Here is a 25165-nt window from a genome sequence, read left to right as displayed (position 1 = left end):
AAGGATAAAAGTTGAATATGAAGAGTACAGAGAGAATCATTTTTCTGTTGCACTATGTAGCCTAGAGGAGCAATAATTCTGCCTTTAATTGGAAGCTCTAAGCTGTCCAGACCTTGCAAGTTGATGTCTGATGGGTGAAAGGCCATTGGTTGAAGTCAGCTGAAGTCATTTGTTATTAGTGTCAGGGGTCTAGCAGTGGAAATATGTGAGGTTACAGGGATAGGTGCTGGGTGGGATTGAGGTCAGTGCAGACTCGATTGGCCAAATGGCCTCCTTCTGCACTGTAGGATTCTATGTTAATAGCTGCTCGAGTATCAATTTTAAAAGTAGTATCAGCTTTGAACTTACACTGTAACTGAATTAAGATTATCTACTTCCCCAGGAACTCTATAATTTTATCTTTTTCTTGACTTTCCATTTCTTGGAAGGAATGTGTTTTGTAAATATTTGCTGGTATTCGACTTCGATTCAAACTGTTGGATTTGCAGAAATGGTTGAAATGTCCAGTTTGGCCCCCCTGTTGGTCAGTCTTGGCATCTATGCTCTGGATAGAATTTTCCCGTCCCACCTGCCACGGGAATGGTAGTGGGTGGGGAACGAACCATGCAAAGGTCCGATGACCTAGGGTAGGATTTTCTGGTCTTGGGGCGAGCGCGGTTGGAAAATCCCGCCCTGTGTTTTTGTACCACAATGCAAGCATCTCATAATGGCTTCCAATGTGGAGTTTCCTGCCTCTATGTTTGAGTTTACAATCTTTCTTATGGGTGGTGCCACTATCTATGGGCCGACCCAATCTACAGTCATGTGAAGCTTTGGCGTCCTCACAAATTATAGCCCCATTAAAGACTCTAAACTTGGCCTGCCTCACATGCTGCATCAAAGTAATATCATCTGCAGAAAGTCCAAGAGTTTTTCACCTTAGACACCCATGATCATGTGATTGCGAATTAGCTCATCCTTCGGCACCCAGTATTCACAAGAATCAGCTGGGTGATATAGGTTAGTTAGAAACAATTCAATCAGTTCATAGAATCATCAAATCAGAGAATCCCGACAAGACAGAAGGAGGCCATTCGGCCCATCGAGTCCGCACCGACCACAATCCCACCCAGGTCCTATTCCCGTAACACCACATAGGTAGTAGTAGAGGTGGGTACAATTTTGTTATTAAAAAAGTGTTTAGACAGTTACATGGGTAAGAGGGATATGGGCCAAATGCGGGCAATTGGGATTAGCTTAAGGGTTTAAAAAAAAAAGGGCGGCATGGACAAGTTGGGCCAAAGGGCCTGTTTCCATGCTGTAAACCTCTATGACATATTTACCCTGCTAATCCCCCTGACACTAATGGTCAATTTAGCGTGGCCAATCAACTTGACCCTCACATCTTTGGACTGTGGGAGAAAACCGGAGCACCCGGAGGAAACCCACGGAGAGAATGTGAAAACTCCACACATACAGTGACCTGAGACCGGAATTGAACCCAGGACCCCGGCGTTGTGAGGCAGCAGTGTTAACCACTGTGCCACCGTGCCCCAGGTTACTGGTTAAAACATGCTTGTTTAATTACTAAATTTTGCTTCAGGCTAAAATAGATGTCAAAGGCTTTACGAACAGACTCAAAGTTGGTGGTGGATTCCTGCACACCCTGCCTTAGGACAACTTCATCTACTACTGGATCTACTGCAGAAAATATAAAGGGGCCGTTGCTCTTATAGGGCAGAATGATGGCACAGTGGTTATCACTGCTGCCTCATAGCGCCAGGGACCTGGGTTTGATTCCCAGCTTCGGGTCACTATCTGTGTGGAGTTTGCACGTTCTCCCCTTGTCTGCGTGGGTTTCTTCCGGGTGCTCCAGTTTCCTCCCACCATCCAAAGATGTGCAGGCTAGGTTGATTGGCCATGCTAAATTGGCCCTTAGTGTCAGGGGAACTAGCTGGGGTAAATACGTGGGGTTATGGGGATAGAATCTGGGTGGGATTGTTGTCGGTGCAGGCTCGATGCGCCAAATGGCCTTCTTCTGCACTGTAGGGATTCTGTGGTTCTTTGATGATTCTATGATTATTCATGTATCCATGTGCTACTTGGTACCGGAGAAAATGATGTTTCCATAACTCTCGCTGCTGGCTTCTCTGCAGGTCCCTGAGGCAATCAGATGGGTCGGGCAATGGCTGGGACTGCTGACCAGGCACAGTCATCGTTATCTCTCTCCTTCCACCACCAACATTTCTTGAATTGCTTTCAAAGGCTTTTTCACTCTGTGGCTCCTTTGATAACACCAATGTGTTTCTTATATCGATGTCTCCACGGCTACCGCCATGTTTTAATATGGGTTCTAACTCCATGAGACATGGGATTTGGATCTTTAGACAGACGATAGACATACTCTGGTATCTGCTTAACACCTGTTTATTAACTGATGATAGTAGAGTTGACTGTGGAGATGCAGTGGATGGGGTTTATTTAGACTTTCAGAAGGCTTTCAACAAGGTTTTGATTTGATTTGATTTATTATTGTCACATGTATTAGTATACAGTGAAAAGTATTGTTTCTTGCACACTAAGACAAAGCATACCGTTCATAGAGAACAAAAGGAGAGAGTGCAGAATGTAGTGTTACAGTCATAGCTAGGGTGTAGAGAAAGATCAACTTAATGTGAGGTAGGTCCATTAAAAAGTCTGATGGCAGCAGGGAAGAAGCTGTTCTTAAGTCGGTTGATACGTGACCTCAGACTTTCTATCTTTTTCCCGACGAAAGGTGGAAGAGAGAATGTCCAGGGTGTGTGGGGTCCTTAATGATGCTGACTGCTTTTCCAAGGCAGCGGGAAGTGTATAGGTGGGAGGATGGTTTGAGTGATGGATTGGGCTTCATTCACGACCCTTTGTAGTTTCTTGCAGACTTGGGCAGAGCAGGAGCCATGCTAAGCTGTGATATAACCAGAAATAATAATTTCTATGGTGCATCTGTAAAAGTTGGTGAGAGTCGTAGTGGACATACCAAATTTTCTCAGTCTTCTGAGAAAGTAGAGGCGCTCATATGGCAGACTACGATGTAACGTTAAAGCACATGGGATTGCAGGTAGTGTCCTGAGATGGGTAGAAAGCTGGTTAGCAGATAGGAAGCAAACAGTTGGCGTTAATGGGTCTTTTTTCTGATTGGCAGTCAGTGACTAGTGGGGCACTGCAGGGATCTGTGCTAGGATCCCCAACTGTTCACATGATATATATTAATGATTTGGAAGTGGGAACTAAATGTATTATCTCCAAATTTGCAGATGATACAAAGTTGGGTGGGAGAGTGGGCTGTGAGCAGCATGCAGAGATGCTACAGCGTGATTTGGATAGGCTGAGTGTGTGTGGGCATATGCATGGCAGATGCAGTATAATGTGGATAAATATGAGGTTATCCACTTTGGTAGCAATAATATTAATTGAATGGGTGCTAATCGAGAGAGGTGGATACTCAGCGAGACCTTGGTGTCCTCGAGTATCAGTCGCTGAAAGTGAGCGCGTTGGTACAGCAGGCAGTAAAGAAGGAAAATGGTATGTTGATCTTAATAGCAAGAGGATTTGAGTACAGGAATAGAGATGTTTTACTGCAATTGTATAGGGCTTTGGTGGGCCACACCTGGAGTATTGTGTGCAATTTAGGTGTCCTTATCTGAGGAAGGATGTCCTTGTTACAGAGGGAGTACAGCGAAGGTTTACCTGACTGATTCCTGTGATGGCAGATCTGACATATGAGGAGAGACCAAGTCAGTTAGGAGTATATTCACTGGAGTTTAGAAGAGTGAGAAGGGATCTCACAGAAAAATTCTAACAGGGTTAGATAGAGTAGATTCAGAAAGAATGTTCCTGATGGTGGGGGCGTCCAGAACTAGGGTCATAGTTTGAGGATAATGGGTAAATCTTTTAGAACTGAAGTGAGGAGAAATTTCTTCACCCAGAGAGTGGTGAATCTGTGGTATTCACTATCACAGAAGGTAGTTGAGATCAAAACATTGCCTGATTTGAAGAAGAAATTAGATATAGCTCTTGCGGTGAAAGGGATCAAGGGATATGGGAGGAAGGGGGGATCAGGATATTGAATTTGATGATCAGCCATGATCATAATGAATGCTGGAGCCGGCTCAAAATGCTGGATGGTCTATTCCTGCTTCCAGTTTTAAGTTTCTATGTTTCTATTGGTACTACTTCTAAACAGTTTACAGAGTAGGCATGTTGTTCCTATGCATGATTCTAACTTCTCTCTCTCTGTCTCTCAAGATTCTAACACATAACTGACTGATATCAGTAGTACACCATCACTTACATCATTTTTTAGCATATCATAGAATCCCTGCAGTGCAGAACGAGTCCATTCGGCCCATCGAGTCTGCACCGACCACAATCCTACCCAGGCCCAATCCCTGTGACCTCTCATAAACCCTGCTAAACCCCCTGACTTGAGGGTTAATTTAGCACGGCCAATCAACCTAACCTGCACATCTTTGGACTGTGGGAGGAAACCGGAGCACCCGGAGGAACCGCAGACACGGGGAGAACGTGCAAACTCCACACAGGCAGTGACCCAAGGCTGGAATTGAACCCGGGTCCCTGGTGCTGTGAGGCAGCAGTGCTAACCACTCTGCCACTGTGCCGCCCTGTTAACCCTTTATAGTACTTGTAGAGGTCAGAGGTTTTGAAAATGTTGAAGGAGCAGTGCTGCAGTGCATCTTATAGGTGCTGCACGCTGCTGCCATTGTGCATCAGTGGTGGAGGGAGTGAATGTTTAAGGTAATGAATTGGGTGCCAATCAAGTGCTGCTTTGCCCGGGATGGTGTCGGGTTCCTTGAGTGTTGGAGCTGTACTTATCCAGAGAATTCCGTCACACTCCTGACTTGTTCTTGTAGATGTTGGACAGGTTTTGGGAAGTCAGGAGATAAGCTCTCATCACAGAATTTCCAGCCCCTGTATTTAAATGGCTGGTCCAGTTCAGTTTCTGGTCAATGGTAACCCCCAGGATGTCGATAGTGAGGAATTCAGTGATGATAGTGCCATTGAACGTCAAGGGCTATGGTTAGATTCCCTCCAGTTGGAGATGGTCATTGCCTGACACTTGTGTGGCATGAGTTAATTTTCACTCATCAGCCCAAGCTTGGATATTGTCCAATTTTGCTACATATGGACATGGACTGCTTCAGTATTGCTTCTGTAACAGTATGTTACAGAGCCTACGAGGGAGCAAGCTATCTTGGATCTGGTCCTGTGTAATGAGACAAGAAAAATTAATGATCTCCTTGTGAGGGATCCTCTTGGAATGAGTGATCACAATGTGGTTGAATTTCTAATACAGATGGAGGGTGAGAAAGTTGGGTCCCAAACCAGTGTCCTCTGCTTGAACAAGGGGGATTACAATAGAATGAGGGCGGAGTTGGCTAATGTAGACTGGGAACACAGACTAATTGGTGGGACAGTTGAGGAACAGTGGAGGATTTTTAAGGAGATTTTTCTCAGTACTCAGCAAAAATATATTCCAGTGAAAAAGAAGAAATGTAAGAAAAGGGATAACCAGCCATGGATAACTAAGGAAATTAAGGAGAGTATCAAATTAAAAACCAATGCATACAGAGTGGCCAAAATTAGTAGGGAACTAGAAGATTGGGAAGGCTTTAAAAAACAACAAAGAACTACTAAGAAAGCAATAAAGAAAGGAAAGATAGATTATGAAAGTAAACTAGCACAAAACATAAAAACTGATAGTAAAAGTTTTTACAAATATATAAAACAGAAAAGAGTGGCTAAAGTAAATGTTGGTCCCTTAGAAGATGAGAAGGGGGATTTAACAATAGGAAACGAGGAAATGGCCGAGGCCTTAAACAAGTTTTTTGCGTTGGTCTTCACAGTGGAGGACACAAATAGCTGACCAATAATTGACGGTCATGGGACTGTAGGGGGTGAGGACCTTAAAACAATCACTATTACTAAAGAGGTAGTGCTGGGTAGGCTAATGGGACTAAAGGTAGACAAGTCCCCTGGTCCGGATGGAATGCATCCCAGGGTACTAAAAGAAACGGCAGAAGAAATAGCAAATGCATTAGTTGTAATTTATCAAAATTCACTGGACTCTGGGGAGGTGCCAGCTGATTGGAAAACAGCTAATGTAACGCCACTGTTTAAAAAAGGAGGCAGACAAAAGGCAGGTAACTACAGGCCGGTTAGCTTAACATCCGTAGTTGGGAAAATGCTGGAATCTATCATTAAGGAAGAAATAGCAGGACACCTGGAAAAGAATGGTTCAATCAAGCAGATGCAGCATGGATTCATGAAGGGAAAGTCATGTTTGACGAATTTACTGGAATCTTTTGAGGATATAACGAGTGCGGTTGACAGAGGGGAACCGGTGGATGTGGTGTATTTAGATTTCCAGAAGGCATTCGATAAGGTGCCTCACAAAAGGTGCTGCTTAAGATAAAGGTACACGGAGTTGGGGGTAAAGTGTTAGCGTGGATTGAGGATTGGCTATCTAACAGAAAGCAGAGTCGGAATAAATGGGTGCTTTTCCGGTTGGCAATCAGTGACTAGTGGCGTGCCGCAGGGATCGGTGCTGGGGCCTCAACTATTTACCATATACATAGACGATCTGGAGGAGGGGACCGAGTGTAGGGTAACAAAGTTTGCGGATGACACGAAGATGAGTGGGAAAGCAAATTGCGTGGAAGACACAGAGAGTCTGCAGAGAGATTTGGATAGGCTAAGTGAGTGGGCAAGGATCTGGCAGATGGAGTATAACGTTGGTAAGTGTGAGGTTATCCACTTTGGAAGGAATAATAATAAAATAGACTATTATTTAAACGGTGAAAAATTACAACATGCTACTGTGCAGAAGGACCTGAGGGTCCTTGTGCATGAATCACAAAAACTCAGTTTGCAGGTGCAGCAGGTGATCAAGAAGGCAAATGGAATGTTGGCCTTTATCGTGAGAGGGATGGAGTATAAAAGCAGGGAGGTCATGCTGCAACTGTACAGGGTACTGGTGAGGCTGCACCTAGAATACTGTGTACAATTTTGGTCCCCTTATTTAAGAAAGGATATATTAGCTTTGGAGGGGGTACAGAGAAGGTTTACCAGGTTGATTCCGGAGATGAGGGGGTTAGCTTATGAGGAGAGATTGAGTAGACTGGGCCTGTACTCATTGGAGTTTAGAAGGTTGAGGGGAGATCTTACAGAGACATATAAGATAATGAAGGGGCTAGACAGGGTGGAAGCAGCGAGGTTATTTCCACTTACAATGGAAACAAGAACTAGGGGGCATAGCCTCAAAATACGGGGGAGTCAATTTAAAACAGAGTTGAGGAGGAACTTCTTCTCCCAGAGGGTAGTGAATCTTTGGAATTCTCTGCCCAATGAAGCAGTAGAGGCTACCTCGTTAAATGTGTTTAAGTCACAGATAGATAGATTTCTAACCATTAAGGGAATTAAGGGTTATGGGGAGCGGGCGGGTAAGTGGAACTGAACCCACTATCAGATCAGCCATGATCTTATTGAATGGCGGAGCAGGCTTGAGGGGATGGATGGCCTACTCCTGCTCCTATTTCTTATGTTCTTATGTTCTTATGTTCAGTATCTGAGGAGTTGCAAATGGTGCTGAACATTGTGCAAACATCAGCAAATATCCTCACTTCTGACCTTATGATGGAGGGAAGGTCATTGAAGAAGCAGCTGAAGATGATTGGGCCGACGACACTCCCCTGAGAGACTCCTGCAGTGACATCCTAGAACTGAGATGATTGACCTCAAACAATCATAACCATCTTCCTTTGTGTTAGATATGGCTCCAACCAGTGGAGAGTTTTCCCCTGATTCCTAATGACTCCAGTTTTTCTGGGGCTCCTTGATGCTACACTTGGTCATATGCTGCCGTGCTGTCAAGGGCAATCACTCTCACCTCGCCTCACCTTTGGTAGTGGTGGGCAGACATAAGAAGGAAAACTTGTCAGGCAAAGCTGGACAGGATGGTGCTCTTTTCTCCAGAAAAGAGACGGCTGAGGTGCTGATTTAATGGAGGTCTTTAAAATTGAGAAGGAGCTTGATAGGGTGGACATAGAGAAGGTGCTTCCACTTGTGGAGTGAATGTAAGTCAGTCACCAATAAATCCAGTTGGGAATTGAAGAGAAACCTCTTCCCTCAAAGAGTGGTAAGAATACGGGAAGTGCTTCCACAACGCGTAGCGTTAATGCATTCAAGGGGAAGTTGGATGCTTCCCCTTGAATGGGAAGGAGGGAAGCTGGGGAGGAGGGAATAGAATGATAGAATCCCGACAGATCCCTGAGGAGGCCATTCAGTCCATCGATTAGTAAATTTGCAGATGACACAAAGGTTGGTGGATTTGCGGATAGCGATGAGGACCATCAAAGGATACAGCAGGATAAAGATCAGTTGGTGACTTGGGCGGAGAGATGGCAGATGGAGTTTAATCTGGACAAATGTGAGGTAATGCATTTTGGAAGATCTAATACAGATAGGAAATATACAGTAAATGGCAGAACCCTTAAGAGTATTGATAGGCAAAGGGATCTGGGTGTACAGGTACACAGGTCACTGAAAGTGGCAATGTAGGTGGAGAAGGTAGTCAAGAAGGCATACGGCGTGCTTGCCTTCATCGGCCAGGGTACTGAGTTTAAAAATTGGCAAGTCATGTTGCAGCTTTATAGAACCTTAGTTAGGCCGCACTTGGAATATAGTGTTCAATTCTCGTCGCCATACTACTAGAAGGATGTGGAGGCTTTGGAAAGGGTACAGAAAAAATTTACCAGGATGTTGCCTGGTATGGAGGGCATTAGCTATGAGGAGAGGTTGGAGAAACTTGGTTTGTTCTCACTGGAGCGATGGAGGTTGAGGGGAGACCTGATAGAAGTCTACAAGATTATGAGAGGCAAGGACAGCGTGGATAGTCAGAAGCTTTTTCCCAAGGTGGAAGAGTCAATTACTAGGGAGCACAGGTTTAAGGTGTGAGGGGCAAGGTTTAAAGGAGATGTACGAGGCAGATTTTCTACACAGAGAGTAGTGGGTGCCTGGAACTCACTGCTGGGGGAGGTAATGGAAGGGGATACGGTAGTGACTTTTAAGGGGCATCTTGACAAGTACATGAATAAGATGGGAATAGAGGGATATGGTCCCCGGAAGGATAGGGGGTTTAAGTTAAGTCGGGGGCAGCATGGTCGGTGCAGGCTTGGTGGGCCGAGGGGCCTGTTCCTGTGCTGTAATTTTCTTTGTTCTTTGAGTCTGCACCGACTCTCTCTGACAGAATACCTTATCTGGACCCTGCAACTCCATGCATTTATCATGGTTAGTCCATCTAACCTACACATCCTGGGACACCAAGAGCCAATTTATCATGGCCAATCCACTTAACCTGCGCATCTTTGGACTGTGGGAGGAAACCGGAGCACCTGGAGGAAACCCCAATAAGACATGGGGAGAAGGTGCAAACTCCACACAGAGTGACCAAGCCAGGAATCGAACCCAGGTGCCTGGTGCTGTGAGGCAGCAGTGCTAACCACTGTGCCACTGTGCTGATGGGGTAGAGTGGGAGGAGTCTTGTGTGGCACATAGATCGTGGCATAGTTGGGCTGAATGACCTACTTCTGTGCTATGAACTCTGTAACTAATTCTATATAATGTCTTTTAATCAGTGAATCTTAGTTGTGTTCAGCAGCGGATAACTTCTTGTTCTAATGGCTGCTGGGACCGAGAGTCAAGTTTCAGAAGTTTTTTTCAAATACAAAATCGACACTATAAATGCGAGAGGCCAAAGAGACGCCAAGTATTGGAAACTGATACACCATACTGACTCACTAGTTGAGGCATGCTATTGGAGATGGGTAAATAGAACTTTACTCTAAATGCAATCCACACATCAGCCAACCTGAATACAGGAATGAGATAGAGAATCTGGTGAACTGGTGCGACGGCAATAATCTGTCCCTCAATGTCAACAAAACAAAGGAGATTGTCACCGACTTTAGGAAATTCCTGAGCTTCAAGCTTCATAGCTCCTTGAAAGTGGAGTCACAGGTGGACAGAGTGGTGAAGAAGGTATTCGGCATGCTTGGTTTCATCGGTCAGAACATTGAATACAGGAGTTGGGACTTCTTATTGAAGTTGTACAAGACATTGGTAAGGCCACACTTGGAATACTGTGTGCAATTCTGGTCACCTTATTATAAAAAAGATATTATTAAACTAGAAAGAGTGCAGAAAAGATTTACTAGGATGCTACCGGGACTTGATGGTTTGAGTTATAAGGAGAGGCTGGATAGACTGGGACTTGTTTCTCTGGAGCGTAGGAGGCTGAGGGGTGATCTTATAGAGGTCTATAAAATAATGAGGGGCTCAGATCAGCTAGATAGTCAATATCTTTTCCCAAAGGTAGGGGAGTCTAAAACTAGAGGGCATAGGTTTAAGGTGAGAGGGGAGAGATACAAAAGTGTCCAGAGGGGCAATTTTTTCACACAGAGGGTGGTGAGTGTCTGGAACGAGCTGCTAGAGGTAGTAGTAGAGGCGGGTACAATTTTGTCTTTTAAAAAGCATTTAGACAGTTACATGGGTAAGATGGGTATAGAGGGATATGGGCCAAATGCGGGCAATTGGGATTAGCTTAGGGGTTTTGAAAGAAAAAGGCGGCATGGACAAATTGGGCCGAAGGGCCTATTTCCATGCTGTAAACCTCTGTGACTCTATGACTCTAAGCGTAGTGGAGAACATGGCCCTGTCTACATCAATGGGGATGAAGTAGAAATGGTCGAGAGCTTAAGGTTTTTAGGTGTCCATATCACCAACAACCTGTCCTGGTCCCTCCATGCTGACACTACAGTTAAGAAAGCCCACCAACGCCTCTACTTTCTCAGGAGACTAAGGAAATTATACATGCCAGCTACGACTCTCACTAACCTTTACAGATGCACCATAGAAAGCATTCTTTCTGGTTATATTATAGCTTGGTATGGCTCCTGCTCTGCCCAAGGCCGTAAAAAACTACAAAAGGGTGTGAATTTAGCCCAATCCATCACACAAACCAGCCTCCCGTTCATTGACTTGTCTACACTTCCTGCTGCCTCGGAAAAGCAGCCAGCATAATTAAGGACCCCACACAGCCCGGACATTCTCTCTTCCACCTTCTTCCATCGGGAGAAAGATACAAAAGTCTGAGGACACGTACCAACCGACTCAAGAACAGCTTCTTCCCTGTTGCCATCAGACTTTTGAATGGACCTACCTCGTATTAAGTTGATCTTTCTCTACACCCTAGCTATGACTGTGACACTACATTCTGCACTCTCTTCTTTCCTTCTCTATGAAGTATGCTTTGTCTGTATAGCGCGCAAGAAACAATACTTTTCACTATATACCAATACATGTGAAAATAATAAATCAAATCAAATCAAGTTGAAAAGAGTTTCATTCACCATCTTGGATACCGAATCCCATGAAGAGCTCAAAATATCAACAATAGGTCTTTGAAGCTTTGCAGAGATTGAAATCTTGCTGTGTGAGATCAGTAACGAAGACATAATGGAGTTGCATGAACTTCCCCGATTGATTATTTGAACAAAAGCATTAACCCATTGAAAACATAAGAACATAAGAACATAAGAAATAGGAGCAGGAGTAGGCCATCTAGCCCCTCGAGCCTGCCCCGCCATTCAACAAGATCATGGGTGATCTGAAGCGAATCAGTTCCACTTACCTGCCTGCTCTCCATATCCCTTAATTCCCTTATTGATCAGAAATCTATCTACCCGTGATTTAAACATATTCAACGAGGTAGCCTCCAGCACTTCAATGGGCAGAGAATTCCAGAGATTCACTACCCTCTGAGAGAAGAAGTTCCCCCTCAACTCTGTTCTGAACTGGCCCCCACTTATTTTGAGGCTGTGCCCTCTAATTCTGGTTTCCCTTCTAAGTGGAAAGAATCTCTCTACCTCTACCCTATCCAGCCCCTTCATTATCTTATAGGTCTCTATAAGATCACCCCTCAGCCTTCTAAACTCCAACGAGTACAGACCCAATCTGTTCAATCTCTCCTCATAAGCTACACCCCTCATCTCCGGTATCAACCTGGTGAACCTTCTCTGCACTCCCTCCAAGGCCAATATATCCTTTCGCAAATAAGGGGACCAAAACTGCACACAGTACTCCAGTTGCGGCCTCACCAGTGCCTTGTGTAGTTGCAGCAAGACTTCCCTGCTTTTATATTCCATCCCCCTCGCGATAAAGGCCAACATTCCATTCGCCTTCTTGATCACCTGCTGCACCTGCAGACTGAGTTTTTGCGATTCGTGCACAAGGACCCCCAGGTCCCTCTGCACAGTAGCATGTTGTAATTTTTCTCCATTTAAATAATATTCCAATTTACTATTATTTCTTCCAAAGTGGATAACCTCACATTTGCCAATGTTATATTCCATCTGCCAGATCCTCGCCCACTCGCTCAGCCTATCCAAATCTCTCTGCAGACTTTCCACGTCCTCCATGCAATTCGCTTTCCCAATCATCTTCGTGTCATCAGCAAACTTTGATACCCTAGATTCAGTCCCCTCCTCCAGATCATCTATGTAAATTGTAAACAGTTGAGGCCAACGATCATGGTAGATAGTGAATGGGGCCTGATTCAGAGCACAGCCCTAAAATTATATATGCCTTACGCGGTTAATGTGTCATTAGTTGCAGGACTATAGGAAATTTCCTCTCTGGCCTCTTTTGTTAATGAGTAGAGAGCTATAGGTGTCTGTCACAGATAAAGAGCAGCTCATAACCTAGCTGCTCCTCCAAGCTTCACCATAGAGTAAGAAAAATAAAAATTAGAACACATTTTCCCAGTGGTATTTTACATGTACAAAGAGCACTGGTTTGGCAACCAAATGCTTTGAACACTGACTGCAGCAAGGAAAGATTAATACATTGAATTATAAAGTAAGGCAGCACTTATAGAAGCTAGTTTGCCCATCACATCTATATCAATGCATTAAAAGAACTATCCATCTCCATCATCTCCATCTCCAAACTCCGTGGCCTGAGCCTCGGCTCCTCCCTCTGGGATGGATCCTGAACTTCCTAACCCACAGACCACAATCAGTAAGGATAGGCAACAACACCTCCTCCACGATCATCCTCAACATCTGTGCCCCACAAGGCTGTGTTCTCAGCCCCCTACTATACTCCTTATACACCTATGATGGTGTAACCAAATTCCCCTCCATCTCGATTTTCAAGTTTGCTGATGACATCACCATAGTGGGTTGGATCTCAAACAATGATGAGATGGAGTGCAAGAATGAGATAGAGAATCTGGTGAACTGGTGCAATGACAATAATCTCTCCCTCGATGTCAACAAAATGAGGGAGATCGTCATGGACTTCATGAAGCATAGTGGAGAACATGCTCCTGTCTACATCAATGGGGATGAAGTAAAAATGGTCGAGAGCTTCAAGTTTTAAGGTGTCCAAATCACCAACGACCTGTCCTGGTCCCCCCCATGCCGACTCTGTTGGAGTAAAATCAAAATTAAAGGATACAAAACGGTTACCTGGCACAAAATGGACTCTGGGAAAAGACATTAAGATGTGCCGACTTGGGCACAGACATTGCACAGCAAGTTAAAACCTGTTAGTGTTTAAATTGCTGCAGGAAACAGATCAGACCTTGAGGCACCTTAGCTTGAATAAAGCAGAACCAAAACAATGAGTTTTTGTAACGAGATCAGTCATTGATGGGGGAAATAAATGCATAAATGTATCTACTCTATGTATAACGATGTGTTAACTGCTGATGTCCGTACTTGACCATTATTTGAAAATGTATAAAGATGCTCAACCACCATTGTAAAGTTGAGAAGGCGACTGTGCGCACTGCAGAGAGCCCAGCGCTTCTCCCAAAGCTTTGTCCGATAAAACTGCATGTTGAATCTTTAAGTCTGACTCCGAGTGGTGATTTTCCCACAACAACTCTCGAGTCAAGAAAGCCCACCAAAGCCTCTACTTTCTCAGAAGACTACGATTGTAGTCAGCTATGATTCTCCCCAACTTTTACAGATGCACTATAGAAAGCATTCTTTCTGGTAGTATCACAGCTTGGTATGGCTTCTGCTCTGCCCAAGACGGCAAGAAACTACAAAAGGTCGTGAATGCAGCCCAATCCATCACGCAAACCAGCCTTCAAACCATTGACTCTGTCTCACTTCCCACTGCCTCAGAAAAGCAGCCAGCATGATTAAGGACCCCACGCACCCCGGACATTCTCTCTTCCACCTTCTTCCGTCGGGAAAAAGATACAAAGGTCTGAAGATAGGTACCAACCGACTCAAGAACAGCTTCTTCCCTGCTGTCATCAGACTATTGAATGGACCTGTACGCTGTCTCGTTTCCTTCTCTATGAACGGTATGCTTTGTCTATATAGCGCTCAAGAAACAATACTTTTAACTGCATATTAATCCATGTGACAATAATAAATCAAATCAAAATTCAATTAAGCCCATGCCCTAATCTTTCCCAATAGCCCTTCATGTACTTATTCAAATATTTATTTTCAAAGTCATTGCAGCATGACAGTTTGAGATCACACACCAACCGACTCAAGAAGATCTTCTGTGCTGCCATCAGCCTTTAGAGTGGACCTACCTCGCACTAAGTTGCCCTTTCTCTACAGCCTGGCTATGACTGTAACACTACATTCTGCACTCTCTCCTTTCCTTCTCCCCCGTGTACTCTATGAATGGTATGTTTTGTCTGTATAGCGTGCAAGAAACAATACTTTTCACTGTATCCCAATACATGTGACAATAATAAATTAAATCAAATCAAAGAATCTGCCCTTTCAGACAATGCATTCCAAATCACAACCACTCTGTGTTTTAAATTAATTTTCCCTGATTCTGCCTCTGTTTTATTGCCAACCACCTTAACTCTGTATCCCTTGTTTACTGACCCTTCAGTTTCTCCTTATTTACTCAAATTAAATTTCCCCTTATCCTTATCTGCCTTAAGGAGAAAAACTGCAGTTTCTTTGCATCTCTTAATGTGTGTGTGTGCATGTGTGTGCGTGGGTGTGCGAGTGTGTGTGTGTGTATATACGCACCATGGTAATGGTTTTCCTTTGCATCCTGTAATAAACTATGTTCCTTTCCAGTCAGGCTTCCTGAGTCATTACAATAATAAATCTCCCTTGCGTTGTCTCTAAGACCTGGACAGCCTTCCTACAGTGCAGGGTCAGAATATTCCATCTGGGGCCTATCTAGTGCTTTATGGTGGTTTGGCACAGCGTTCCTGGTTGGCACAGTGGTTAGCACTGCTACCTCACAGCGCCAGGGACCTGGGTTTGATTCAGGGCTTGGGTCACCGTGCGGAGTCTGCACGTTCTCCCTGTCTTTTTGCCAGGGTTTCCTCCGGGTGCTCCGGTTTCCTCCCACAGTCCAAAAGACATGCTGGTTAGGTGCATTGGCCATGCTAAATTCTCCCTCAGTGTGCCTGAACAGGCGTTGGAGTGTGGTGACTAGGGGGTTTTCATAGTAACGTCATTGCAATGTTAATGTAAACCTACTTATGACGCTAATAAATAAACTTTAAACTTTAAACAACACGCCTGTGTTTATAAAGCCAAGGATCCTTACTACCTTCTCAACACATCCTCAGCCTTGACTTGCACATATGTACATTCAAATTTCAAAGTTTATTTATCAGTGCTACGAATTGGCTTACATTAACACTGCAATGAAGTTACTGTGAAAATCCCCCAGTTGCCACACTCCGGCGCCTGTTCGGGTACACTGAGGAAGAATTTAGCATGGCTGATGCACCTAACCCACACATCTTTGGACTGTGGGAGGAAACCGAAGCACCCGGAGGAAACCCACGCAGACACGGGGAGAACGTGCAGACTCCACACTGACAGTGACCCAAGCCAGGAATCGAACCCGGGTCCCTGGCGCTGTGAGGCAGCAGTGCTAACCACCGTGCCACCCATCTCTTCATTGCTGGTATCCCTTTACAGTTGCACCATCTTGTTTATAAGACCTCTCCTCATTTTTTCTCACCAGAATGAATCACTTCATCATTATCTGCATTAAATTTTATCTGCGATATTTGTCTACCCATCTCACATATGTCAGCCAGAAGGTTTGAAACACGGGAGCTTCACAGACTATTGTAATTTGCTGGGAGTTATGATTTGAGTAAGCCAGTACACATAGCTCATGCTTTATGTTTCAAACAGAAGTTTTTTTTTCACTGTATGGAATCATTATGATATGACTCATAGCCACAGAAGGCTAATTAAACAAAGGTAGCCAGAAAACCACACCAGATATCATGCCCCATAGGACATTTTAAAAATGAAAAATGGTACTATAGTTTTACTGTAGCTGGTTGGCATAGCCAATTTTTGGAAACAGATTTTTATTACTTATAATATCAAATAGAAATAGCTGAGTGAGTGGATGTGAATGATGGAAACTTCTCCTAGCCTTTCCATAGCCAAAATTTTATTCTCTTTAGGTTAATAATGAAGGCATCATAGACTACTGTATCATAGACTCCCTACAGTGCAGAAGGAGGCCATTTGGCCCATCGAGCCTGCACCGACCACAATCCCACCCAGCCCACATATTGGCCCTGCTAATCACCTGACACTAGGGTCAATTTAGTATGGCCAATCCACCTAACCCGCTCATCTTTGGACTGTGGAAGGAAACCGGAGCATACGGAGGAAACCCACGCAGACACAGGGAGAATGTGCAAACTCTGCACAGACAGTGACCCAAGCCGGGAATCGAACCCGGGTCCCTGGCAGCAGTGCGAACCACTCTGCCACTACAATGAAAGTATTGTAGCCGCTACCTTGATAGCAGACAGGACATATTGCTGTGGGCAGGAACAACAGTATATTTATGCAGAGATATCCCTTTCTGTGATGTCTGCTCCGGGTTTGGTGAGCGGAGCCTGAATGGATTCTGTCTACAACACTGTACGCTTCTGAGCTTTGCCAGGTGTGACGAGGCCCTCTCCATTTCCTCACCGATGCTCAGTTTGGGTTCCGTCTAGACCACACGGCTCCAGAACCCATCACAACCCATGGCCCAAACATGGACTGGAGAACTGATTAGCAGCAGCGAGGTGAAAGTGACTGTCCTTGATGTCAAGCCAGCATTTGGCCGGGTGTGGCTTCAAGGAGCCTCAGCAACACTAAAGGGAGGAATTTTACCAAAAAAAATGACAAAGTGTCATGTTGGGCGGGAAACCCAGTGCGATTCCTGCTGACTCAGGCAGCGTGATCCCATGGAATCCCTACAATGCAGCAGAAGGCCATTCAGCCCATTGAGTCTGCAACGACCACAATCCCACACAGGTTCTCTTCCCGTAACCACACACCTTTGGACTGTGGGAGGAAACTGGAGCACCCGGAGGAAACCCACGCAGACACGGGGAGAATATACAGATTCCACACAGGCAGTGACCCAAGCCGGGAATTGAACCTGGGACCCTGGTGCTGTGAGGCAGCAGTGCTAATCGCTGTGCCACCATGCTGCCCCGATCGCGATCCTCCTAAACTTTGTTCTTTTATTACAGGGGGGCGTGTTTTTCATCGTCATCAAGAGGGAATGGGCACGAAGATACCGGAAAGTCTGGCTCTCTGGGGGAAGGGGCCCAACATTTTTGAGTCCCTTCCCCCATCACCATCATCATCAGGTCCCACCTCCATCCCCGGTACTGGGCCCACACTCCACACCTGAGCGAACACCTGCCGTAGTGTCTCCTATAGGCCCCACCCCATTCTGGTCCCGCCCTCATCTAGCCCCAGGTGGATACTACCAGGTCAACACTTCTGGGCTGGCAGAGGGCAGTGCCAGGGCCCAGCCAAGTTCCTCACCACCAAGGGGCTACACTGGCCTCTGAATCCCCAGCATGCTCATCACATTTATAGAGAGTGACAGTGATTCCTGCTGACGCTCTGTCACACCGACGGGTGGGAACATCTGACATTCCCGGAAGATACAACGTTAAGCTGATTTTGAATATTTAAGTATATGTTAATGTATGGTAATCTGGCGCATGTTCTCGCGAGAGATTCCAGCCATGACGGGATTTGCACCTGCGCTGAACTGGGCCAGAAAATCGCCCCTGAATTCAGTGGGAATCGGGAAAACTCTCCACTAGTTGGCATCATACTCAGCACAAAGGAAGGTGGTTGTGCTAATTGGAGGCCAATCATTGCAGCCACAGCACATTACAGCGGGAATTTCTTATGGTTGTTTTATGGCCCACCCATCTTCTGCTATTTCATAATTGGCCCTCCCTCCATCACAACATCAGAAGTGTAAACTATGTTTAGATACAATGAATGGAAAGATGGAAAAATGAACTATGAATTTGGAATAAGATGTCATGAAATCATAGAGTCTCTACATTGCAGAAGTAGGCTATTTGGCCCATCAAGTGTGCACTGACCCTCCAACAGAGCATCTTACCCTGGCCCTATCCCCGTAACTTCATGTATTTATCCTACTAATCCCCCTAACCTATACATTTTAAGACACTATTGGTCAATTTAGCATGGTCAATCAATCTAATCTGCACATCTTTGGACTGTGGGAGGAAACTGGAGCGCCCAGGGGAAACCCACGCAGAAGGAAATCTGCCGTCCTTACCTGGTCTGGCCTACAATGTCACTCCAGACCCACAATAAAGTGGTTGAGTCTTAAATAAATGCTGGCCAGGCTAGTGATGCCCACACCCCATGCAGATATGAGGAGAATGTGCAAACTCCACACAGTCACCCAAAGCCGGAATTGAACCCGGGTCCCTGGCGCTGTGAGGCGTAGTTTATATAGGTATATCAGGATTCAGTTCCAACAATAATAGGAGTTAATAAGTTTAGGTCTGCCTCCTGAACTCAGATGCCAACCAATCCCCAACTCCTAAACCTCCTCCACAAAAAAGGATTTAGTGAATGTTAATACATTGACCCAGCGTGGACTTTACTTTTGCTTGAGTGCTTGTTAAGCAGCAATTAATGGGAAATTGGCAAACTGCGGATTTGATTTACATGTGGTTTTCATCCCAGACAAAAGGGTGGACGTGAGCTGACAGAGTTTGCGGTGTGGGCACGGCTGGTGGTTATTCGTGCCAGGCAAGAGAGACATCGCTGCCTCTTCAAATATAGCAACATTCCAGCCCTGAATGGCCTCCCAGTCTACAGCCTCTGGCACGCCGCACTCTGAGTGAGTGAGAGGATTCACTTAGTGCCTTCAATCCTCCCTTGGCGATGACTGCTGGAGGCCATTTTATTCTGCAAAGCAGAAAATAGCAATCCTTGTATGGGATGTTACTTAACAGAGGTAAAGTAAGGTGGCACGCACATTGCTAGGCCATGCAGAATGAAAAAAAATGTCAAATACTTGGCTAGGAGCAGTTAGAAAAGCAGAGAACTATTTTAAGATTTCCTGTTCATTGCGTGCATGTTAGTGAAGAACCAGCTGGCTCTTTCTATGCTTGACTGTTATATTTCTAAAATATCTTTATATCCACTCTCTGTTTTTTGTGAATGAATTTGAATTAACATCACTCTTTTGAGTTATCGGACCGGGAGGTGCAACCCTAGCAGGTGTAACCTTGGAAGACCTGGCCCGGTGGGGTGGACCGTGGAAGAATTTAGATGCATTTTCGGAAGGTGTAACATTGAAAGGCGAAAGCTCTGAAAGGTGAAGCTGAATGCTGAAGGACTCTATTGTTGTCAAAGGACTGCTCATTATCGTGTTATGAGGCCTTTTGTATTGCATTAGGTTGTTGGTTTATCCCCCCACTTTTCTCCTTTTCTCCCTTGCATTTCCGATATATCAGCTGCAACCTATTTGGATATCTATATGTAATACTGCAAGATAATTAATAGCTCTGATATATATGTAGCACTAGCGTGATAGCTTTGGATCGCTGCTGCCACTCTTGTTTCTGAATCAGAAGGTCATCCCACTCCAGTGATGTGAGTATTTAAGTCAGGTGGATGCTTTAGTGAGTACTGAGAGAGGGCTGCACTGATGATTTCTTTTAGATGGGTTGTTAAAATGAGTCCACCCTTTCAATACACGTTAAAGATCCCACATGGGCATGATTTGAAGGAGAACAGAAACTTTCTCCCAGTGTTCTGCCCAATACCTACCACTCAATCACGGTAACCAACACAGATGATCTGACATGTGTCACGTCGCTGTGTGCGGGGCCTAGCTGTGTGCGGGGCCTAGCTGTGTGCGGGGCCTAGCTGTGTGCGGGGCCTAGCTGTGTGCGGGGCCTAGCTGTGTGCGGGGCCTAGCTGTGTGCGGGGCCTAGCTGTGTGCAAATTGGTTGCCTGGGACAGGATTTTGAGTTGGGACCCTGACATCGGGATCAAATGGGAGTGATGGGGTGGGTGGGGTGAGTGGGTTGGTGGGTGACAACCTTGCAGTATGTGTGCAACAGTTGCCCTACAAGGATTTTTCCCCAAACTGGCCAATTAGTGGCCACAGGACCGACTCTCTGTCCAATTAAGAATGAAGCTGGCTGAAGACTCTTTCAGCTCAGAAGAGGCAGCGGCCTGCTTTTTTGGGTAAGTCCCCACCTTGGGGTGCCCTCTCCCTGACTTTCAAGCTGGGAGGCTGAAAAATGCCCTCAAGCAGCCAGGTCACTGTTGTGGAGGGAAGCTTCGTCTGACAGAGGGTCATCCAGACTCGAAACGTTGGCTGTATTCTCTCCCCACAGATGCTCTCAGACCTGCTGAGATTTTCCAGCATTTTCTGTTTTTTGTTTCAGATTCCAGCTTCCGCAGTATTTTGCCTTTATCGGAATTGTGCTGAGTTCCGATTGGCTGCTCAGTCACATGTTAGTTATAACACTCCCAACCTCCCTCCAAGAAAGTGGCCTGAGTAAAACTGTACATTCCTGAGAGTAAGTTAAACCCAATAATCGACAGGACCCGGTTGAACAGTTGTTAAAATCATCCTTTCTCACTGTAACCTGCTGGAATTAGAACATAGAACATAACAGCGCAGTGCAGGCCCTTCGGCCCTCGACGTTGCGCCGACCAGTGAAACCAATCTAAAACCCCTCTAATCTGGAGTTAGCTCGTGCCATTCTAAAGACCTGTATTTGTATGCTAAATGGTCTGGTCTAATCAGTTGCCACAAGGCATGAAGGGAAATCAATAAGTGACTACACAAACAAAATTCATCGGTTGATGGAACAGACGATCAAAACAAGACCGTAATTTTTACAGACACTCTCTAAAATTCAAATCGCCATCATTTCTCGAAAAGAATCTCCATAATTTATGCTGTTTTTCTCAAGTTACCTTGATAAGTCTGCCAGTACTTCATCCATTGCAACCCATGAGGTACTTAATTTCAATTTTAGCACATTTGTGTCCTGGTCAATAGTCATCTTTCAATCGACATCATTAAAACAGATGAGGGTAATTAACCACAATCCACAAAGGTTTGTAGCCGTCTCGCTCTCTCTCTCTCTCTCCCATCATTAGAGAGAGAGAATTGGTTTTGTACGGCTTGAGGGGCATCACTCCTTAAGCATGGGGCAAGGTGAGAAGACAGACATCCATGGTCGACCATAGCCAGTAGGGGATTGAACCCAATTGGCATCTCATTCTAGTCAACTGAGCTAACTGACCCCTCTGGTCATTATCACGCTGCTATTCGATTGCTCTGCACAAATTGGCTGTCAGGTTTGCTGCATTACAACAGTGACAATGCTTCAAAAAGAGTATTTTATTGACTGTCAAGTGTGTTGGAATGTCCTGAGGTTGTGAAAGGCACTGAATGAATGCAAGTCTTTCTTTAGTTCGTCCATGCAGAAAGGAATGTTGCCCTAATTGTCCATTGGTAAGATAACGTGGCAGAAATCATAGATCCTAGAATCCCTACAGTGCAGAAGGAGGCCATTCAGCCCATTGAGTCCGTACCAACTCTCTGACAGAGTATCTTACCCAGGCTTTCTCTCCCACCCTATCCCCGTAACCCCACATACTTATCATGGCTAATCCATCCAACCTACACATCATGGGACACTAAGAGCAATTTTATGATGTCAATTCACCTAGCCTGCACATCTTTGGAGTGTGGGAGGAAACCGGGGCACCCAGAGGAAACCCACGCAGACATGGGGAGAACGTGCAATTTCCACGTAGACAGTCACCCAAGGCCGGAATTGAACCCGGGTCCCTGGCGCTGTGAGGCAGCAGTGCTAACCACTGTGCCACCGTGCCGCCCAGGTCAACATGCAAATCTGGGTTAACATATAAATAAGTGCAGCTCTTGTGGAAATGACACCTCTATATGTGAAACAGATTGAGACATTTCTGAACAAACTATCCAAAGTACGCCACATTCTGCGATCAGTTTGAGTCAAACGGATGGCACGTGAACCTCACCTGCAAATGCACTCCTGTAGATAAAACGATTCCTTATTCGGGTTACTTTGACCAAAGTACATTTCCGAGGCCTGTCAATGACTTAGGTCATTGTTCAAATGAAATAATGTCTGGCACAAATTAAAGAACATTGATCAATTTAATGCGGGTTCTGAAAAAAGAAGAGTCTCACATTCACCAAAGTTGTGTTGTGTTTGGACAAGAGATGAATAACTAAAGGAAATATGCTGCGGACTTTAGCAACTGTGGAGCTGATACCATAGAAATCCTACAGTGCAGAAGAAGGCCATTCGGCCCATCGAGCCTACAATGACCACAATCTCACCCAGGCCCTATTCCCAGTGACCCCACATATTTACCCTGCTAATCCCCCTGACACTAAGGGGCAATTTAGCATGGCCAATCAACCTAATCTGCACACCTTTGGAGTGTGGGAGGAAACTGGAGCACCCGGAGGAAACCCACGCAGACACGGGTAGAACGTGCAGACTCCACACAGACAGTGACCCGAGGCGGGAATCGAACCCGAGTCCCTGGTGCTATGAGGTAGCAGTGCTAATCACTGTGCCACCCGTGCCGCCCTGATGAATCCAAGAAGATCCTTATTTGGTTTCATGAGTAAATTATTGACCTGTCAGACAAGGATCGAGTTTACTGAGGTTGGAAGAATCACCAGTCCATTGTCTGCCGCAGAGGAGAATGATCAGCAGAATTTTCAAATGTTTCAGTGAAATATTTCACCCCTTGAAAATGCAGGGGGATCTTTACTGCCTCAAATTCACTGCAAACATTTCCCAAAATATATTTCTTTACAGATATCATAGATTTTCTTCTCCCATCCAACTGTATCAGTAGATCTGGACACCACAGGCCTGATGCACATCAATTTAGACACGAGGCTCGAAGCTCAGTAAATGAAGGCTTTTATTTACTATTAATGAAGCTACCAGAACGTATGTACACTATCCCAGACTGAAGGGGTCCCGGCCAGAGCAGGGACTCTTATACCTCTCCCAGGAGGCGGAGCCCGACTGGGATGTGCCACAACACTATCATACAAAGGTGTAACAACCCCACCCTAACCCAACAGCAACAATAGCACAATCCAACAGTAACATATGTACATCCTTGTAGTCCTGGCCAGCCCCTGGCTCAGCACTATCCAGTGGGAACCAACGATGGTTCACCACAAGGCCCAAAATATTTCATGCCCAAACTCACCATGTTGAAGGATCAGGTGTCTATAAACCATCTATAAACTAAAAAAAAATTGGAATTAAGAATCTACTGATGAACATGAAACCATTATCGGAAAAACCCATCTGGTTCATAATGTCCCTTAAGGAAGGAAATCTGCCATCCTTATCTGGTCTGGTCTATATATGACTCTAGAGCCACATCAATGTGGTTGACTCTCAACTGTCCTCCAAGGGCAACTAGGGATGGGCAATAAATGCTGGCCAACTCGCGATGCCCATGAATAAATAAGAATAAGAAATTCAACCTCTGTTGGAGGTCTTGATGATCTATAGCAGCAGTAATGGCAGCTGACTGCAAGATTTTCTACGCGTTGTCCAAAAGGAAACAGAAGGCCTCCACCCCCAATGATTTGGCATGAGACTTGAAAATAGCCATTTATCATTTGGGTTCTGTGTGGTATTTCTGCCTGTCCCTCTTAGCTTCTTCAGTGTGAGTGAAACCAGATGCAGGGCCCAAGGCCTCTGCTGGATGTGTTCTAAATAATTGCCCACCCAACGATGCAGCAAGAAAGTGAACTGAGGGATGTTCTTACATCTCGCCCAACTCACTTCTCTGGGATTCGAATATTCCTGGGAGCAAAGCAGAGGAAGAAGGAATGGAGACATGGGCTGCAGGCTCTCTGTCAAGTTTGTATATCCTTGGAGGCAGATGCAACAGCTTGGATCTCTCTCTCCAGTGGAAATCCCAGTGCAATGTAAAGGGTGAATGTGTAAGTTGATTTTTATGATCTCAGGATGCCCAAACTGCTCTAGATTTTTATTAAATATTTCTGAGTATCGTCACATTTGCTATTAATGCAGCCAATTTCTACAAAGCAAAGTCTCCCTTCCAGCAATAAGAATGGTGAGCAGATATGTTTTGCTCATGCTGGGTTGAGGGACAACTATTGACCAGTACACCTGAACAACGTTGCTCTTTCTTTGAACAGTCCTGTGCAATCATTTAGATCTACCTGAGCACTCAACCCTGGAACACCTAGATAACAAAGACACCCAAGTCAGACTTCTATTTATCGACTACAGCTCAGCCTTCAACACCATTATTCCCATGAAACTCATCTCCAAACTCCATGGCCTGGGCCTCGGCTCCTCCCTCTGTGACTGGATCCTGGACTTCCTAACTCACAGTCCATAATCAGTAAGGATAGGCAACAACACCTCCTCCGCGATCATCCTCAACACTGGTGCCCCACAAGGCTGTGTTCTCAGCCCCCTACTATACTTCTTATACACCTATGACTGTGTGGCCAAATCCTCCTCCAATTCGATTTTCAAGTTTGCTGACGACACCACCGTAGTGGGTCGGATCTCAAACAATGATGAGACAGAGTACAGGAATGAGATAGAGAATCTGGTGAACTGGTACGATGACAATAATCTCTCCCTCAATGTCAGCAAAACAAAGGAGATTGTCACCGACTTCAGGAAGTGTAAAGGAAAACATGCTCCTGCCTACATCAACGG

This window comes from Mustelus asterias, chromosome 18 (genome assembly GCF_964213995.1).
Source record: "Mustelus asterias chromosome 18, sMusAst1.hap1.1, whole genome shotgun sequence".
Lineage (NCBI taxonomy): Eukaryota > Metazoa > Chordata > Chondrichthyes > Carcharhiniformes > Triakidae > Mustelus > Mustelus asterias.
The sequence above is the reverse complement of the archived record's forward strand: the minus strand, read 5'-3'. Positions refer to the sequence as shown.